This window comes from Triticum aestivum, chromosome 2D (genome assembly GCF_018294505.1).
Source record: "Triticum aestivum cultivar Chinese Spring chromosome 2D, IWGSC CS RefSeq v2.1, whole genome shotgun sequence".
Taxonomy (NCBI): domain Eukaryota; kingdom Viridiplantae; phylum Streptophyta; class Magnoliopsida; order Poales; family Poaceae; genus Triticum; species Triticum aestivum.
In genome coordinates, this window is record NC_057799.1 from 119,651,039 (window position 1) to 119,656,430 (window position 5,392).

Sequence of the window (5,392 nt, forward strand, 5' to 3'; positions counted from 1 at the left end):
TGGCACGCCGCGGCCCGCGGAGCCCAGGGAGGGCCCGCGCGCCCGCCGCCTGTCCTTTCCCGCGCCGGCCCCGCGCCTCCGCCCCGCGCCGCCCCCGCCCCGTCCGCCGGCCGCCGCCGCGCGAGCCGCGGTGCCCCGCCGCCGTTCGTCGCCACCTCTCCGGCGCCCCCGCCTCCCACCGTGCCCGCCGCCTTCGTCCTTCCCTCCGGCCGCCGCCGACGCCCTTCCTCCTCTCCTCCGCCGCGCCTCCTCCCGCCGGAGAGCTCGAAGCTCGGCCCCGGTCCCGATCCGATCTGGTTTGAGCTCGAGGCTGACTTTTCCCGAACCCTAAAAATTCTCTAAGTCTTCAATATTTTACAGCATGTGCCCTTGTTCATAGCATCATAACTCCCTTCATATAGCTCCGTTTCACGCGTGTAATATATTGAAATGTTTGTCTCGTGATGCTCTACATTTTGTTCATTTGCACCATGTTCATGAGAGGCCATCTTGATGCCCAAATCTCTGGTGCAAGAGTGCTAGTTGTTGTTATCTGCTGGTTCTTATCAGAACTTGGAGATTTGTTATTTTTGTATCATTTAATCTGTGCATCTTATGGGCGTGAGCTCTACATGTGTTTTATTGTATGCCCTGCCATCTTTCTAGTGGTGTATCCCATGTATTTTTGTGATCTCTGTGGTGACTAGCACAAGCATGCAAACTAGGCTCCGTAATGTTTCTGATTTCAGGGACAGTGATTTTTCTAAGTCTTTGTCTGCTGTTATTTTGTTGCCATGTAAACTTGATGCTACAGGGAGATCCATGCATATTTTGGTGATGTTCAGTAAGGCTGTTTTGATGATATTGTTGTAGTTGATCGATTCCTGCCCTTGTTTGCATTTATGGAGGACCATAGCATGACTCAATCTTGCTCTACTTTTGCTATAAATATTTCTGGCAGATTTTTAACATGATATTCATTTTTGCCAAGCTTGTTGTAGTTGATCCATACATGCTATGCTTTTGTTCTTGCCATGGATAGCTTCATAAACATGCCATCTTGCTCTAGGTATGCTTGTTTGGTCATGTATTGCTTTGTGATGAGTGCATCAAGCTCACCAAGATGCCTTCATATTATTGTTTCTGCCATGCTCTGTTTTCTGCCAAGTCTGAAACCTGTTAACGAAACTTGCTATGTTTACATGCTTTCCATAATATCTTCTGGTCCTTTTTGGCTTATGGTCAGTAAGGGACTTTTGTCATATGCGTTTAGTAGAATACTACAATGCCTTGTTTTCCATGTTAAGTTCCTGTAGCATGTTGATTTAGTGCTCTGAACATTGCTACCTGATGCTGTTTCAGACATGTCCAGTAATTTCACCAAGTCTGTGAACCTGTTATCTTTTGCACTTTTGCCATGCTTGTTTGAACCTGTTATGTTGTGAACTAGCCGTAGCTCAGTGTTCATATTTTTTCAAGCATCTCTTGTATATTACTTTCATATGCTTTGTTGCTATGTTGGAGTGCTGTAGCATTGTTACTTGTTGCATTTTAAGTGCTATCATGCTGTTAATCGCAGATTCGTGTCATTCTTGTTTTGCTTGCCATTTGCAAACCGTGCATCCGTTTCCGGTGATCTTTATATCGATTTCAACCGAAATCATCTCACCTTTCCAGTGGCATGCTTGGTTTGCCGAGTTACTGCCTTGTTCATCATTTTCCTTCCGGAGCACGCATATGCATCGCATATCATATCTCGCATATCATACATGTTTTGCATCATGTTGCTTGTGCATTTCTCGTAATTGATTGTGGTTCCGTTGCTTGTGTTCTTGTCTTGGGTAGAGCCGGGAGACGAGTTCGTGAATGAGGAACCTGTTGAGTACGCTTACGAGGATCAAGCTTTCGACAACTCTGAGAACCTTGCAGGCAAGATGACCACCCCTCGAAATCACTTCTATCTTTGCTTTGCTAGTTGTTCGTTCTATTGCCATGCTCGCTACCTACCACTTGATATATCATGCCTCCCATATTTGCCATGTCAGCCTCTAACCATCCTTTCCTAGCAAACCGTTGTTTGGCTAAGTTACCGCTTTTGCTCAGCCCTTCTTATAGCGTTGTTAGTTGCAGGTGAAGTTGAAGTTGGTTCCATGTTGGAACATGGATATTTTGGGATATCACAATATCTCTTACATAATTAATGCACCTATATATTTTGGTAAAGGGTGGAAGGCTCGGCCTTATGCCTGGTGTCTTGTTCCACTCTTGCCGCCCTAGTTTCTGTCATGCCGGTATTATGTTCCTTGAGTTTGTGTTCCTTACGCGGTTGGGTGATTTATGGGACCCCCTTGACAGTTCGCCTTGAATAAAACTCCTCCAGCAAGGCCCAACCTTGGTTTTACCATTTGCCACCTAAGCCTTTCCCCCGGGTTTCGCGAGCCCGAGGGTCATCTTTATTTTAAACCCCCAGACCAGTGCTCCTTCGAGTGCTGGCCCAAACTGGGCGATGTCCGGCGCCCCCTGGGCAACCAGGGTCTATGCCAACCCGACATCTTGCCCATCCGATGTGCCCTGAGAACGAGATATGTGCAGCTCCTATCGGGATTTGTCGGCACATTCGGGTGGCTTTGCTGGTCTTGTTTTACCATTGTCGAAATGTCTTGTAAACCGGGATTCCGAGACTAATCGGGTCTTTCCGGGAGAAGGTTTATCCTTCGTTGACCGTGAGAGCTTATGATGGGCTAAGTTGGGACACCCCTGCAGGGTATTATCTTTCGAAAGCCGTGCCTGCGGTTATGAGGCAGATGGGAATTTGTTAATGTCCGGTTGTAGAGAACTTGTCACTTGACCCAATTAAAATACATCAACTGTGTGTGTAGCCGTGATGGTCTCTTCTCGGCGGAGTCCGGGAAGTGAACACGGTTTGAGTTATGAATGACGTAAGTAGGAGTTCAGGATCACTTCTTGGTCATTACTAGATGACGACCGTTCCGTTGCTTCTCTCCTCGCTCTCATTTGCGTTTGTCAGCCACCATATATGCTTATTGCCTGCTGCAGCTCCACCTCATTACACCATCCTTTCCTATAAGCTTAAATAGTCTTGATCTCGCGGGTGTGAGATTGCTGAGTCCTCGTGACTCACAGATTCTACCAAAACAGTTGCAGGTGCCAACGATGCCAGTGCAGATGATGGGATCGACCTCAAGTGGGAGTTCGATGAGGAACGTGGTCGTTACTATGTGTCTTTTCCTGATGATCAGTAGTGGAGCCCAGTTGGGACGATCGGGGATCTAGCATTTGGGGTTATCTTATTTTCATTTAGATCTTGACCGTAGTCGGTCTATGTGTGTATTTTGGATGATGTATGGATTATATTTATATATTGTGTGAAGTGGCGATTGTAAGCCAACTCTTTATCCCATTCTTGTTCATTACATGGGATTGTGTGAAGATGACCCTTCTTGCGACAAAACCACAATGCGGTTATGCCTCTAAGTCGTGCCTCGACACGTGGGAGATATAGCCGCATCGTGGGCATTACAAGTTGGTAATCAGAGCCATCCCCGACTTAGGAGCCCCCTGCTTGATCGAATCGCTGATGTTGTTGAGTCTAGAACAAAAATGTTTTGAGTCTTAGGATTATATATATCGGAGAGTAGGATTCTTTTTACTCCTCAGTCCCTTTGTCACTCTGGTGAGGTCTCCTGACGTAGAAGTTTTGACTATTCTCTCCTCAAATTTCACTAAAAAAAATTTTAGGATCACGCGGGTATCTTGGAATCGTTCCGATGGTTTTGTGACGAGAACATTGTTCTTGGTGCCTCCTGACATTTAGGGGTTGTGGCAGTGTCCCGGGGAGTTGAGCTCCGAGGTGTTGTCGTCACAATTTTATCGTTGCAGTTCTGGAATACCCGAGTTTCACCGACATCGAAATCTCTTTTATGCAGTTGTTGGTGAGATCACCTCGACGCCACCCAGTACTGGAGCGGGAGTTCAGGAGTATTGCCATAACTAGTATAACGGATGCTTTTCGAAGGTTGAGGTACACGATTTCCGAAGGTTACTTGGTTATGTGTTGACGGATGGATACAGCTGGATCTAGGGATTGCTAGTTTGGGTGATATATTTTGTGTCCCCTGTATCCCCAACACCAGATTGCATAACCAGAAAGTTTCGGGAGTTTATAAGTGGGAATTCAAGTAGCTCTTAGGATATCTTTCCGACAGACGCATGATATGAGATTGGGGTTCGACGTCTAGTGGTCCGCCTGTACACGGTTGGTTTTACAGTGGTCTCGTAGTGTCTTAAAGAGTCCTTGGCTATGCCAACTCGGGGACGCTTCGTATGTCATGTGCACAGCCTTGTACATGATGGTGCTGTACGATCGAGCCCGTGTGGGCCCCACCACGAAAACTTCGGACGAAATCTCTATCATATGTTTGTTCCGGCTTATTCTGCAAGCCAATACTTTGTTTTGTTTTGTATTGTGGTATTCGAGTTGCTTCGAAGGCATATGTTGATTCCATATCTTTTTCAAGTGGCTTCTCAACTTTTGGAAGTGTGATGATTTACTATGGAATTCATTCGTTCTTCTTCGTTCGAATGTTTATTGTGAAGACTATATGTTGCAATTTCTATCCGTTGATTCTACTTATCTATTTGTCTATCAAGATGCTAACGGATGTCACCCTCTTCAAGATGGCTCCGCCAACGCGTCAGAATCCGGATCGCAATGAAGGGAGTCAGGCGAACCCTCCGCCACCACCTCCGCCTCCGGAGGCATGGCAAGCTATCATGGCAGCCACCAACGCCAATGCTCAGATGATTCTGCAACTCTTGCAAGAACGCACCCAAGGTCAAGGCAACAATCAGCCTCACTTCACTACCCTCAACCAGTTTCTCGCAAATCAGCCCAAGTCTTTCAGCTACTGTGCCGAGGCCACGGATGCCGATGATTGGCTCGTGGACATCAACAAGCATTTTGAATGTAGCAATGTCAAGCCTGAGGACTATGTCAAGTTCGCTTCTTTTCAGCTCAAGGACCAAGCTGCTGATTGGTTTCAGCAATACAAAGATTCTAGAGGAGGTCGTGTGATCACTTGGACTGACTTCTGTCGGGACTTCAAAGCGCACCACATTCCACAAAGTGTTGTCGAGAGCAAGCGTGAGGAGTTCCGCAATCTCAAGCAAGGCAACATGTCTGTGTATCAATTCAACATCCAGTTTCAGAAACTTGCTCGCTCCGCTAAACAAGACGTTCCTGATGAAAAGAGCATGATCTATCATTTCAGAGGTGGCCTTAGAGAGGATCTGCAGTTAGCTCTCGTTCTTGTTGAGCCTACTCAGTTTGATCAATTCTATAATATGGCACTGAAGCAAGAGGCTGCTCAGCTCAAGTGTGAGGCTTCTAAGA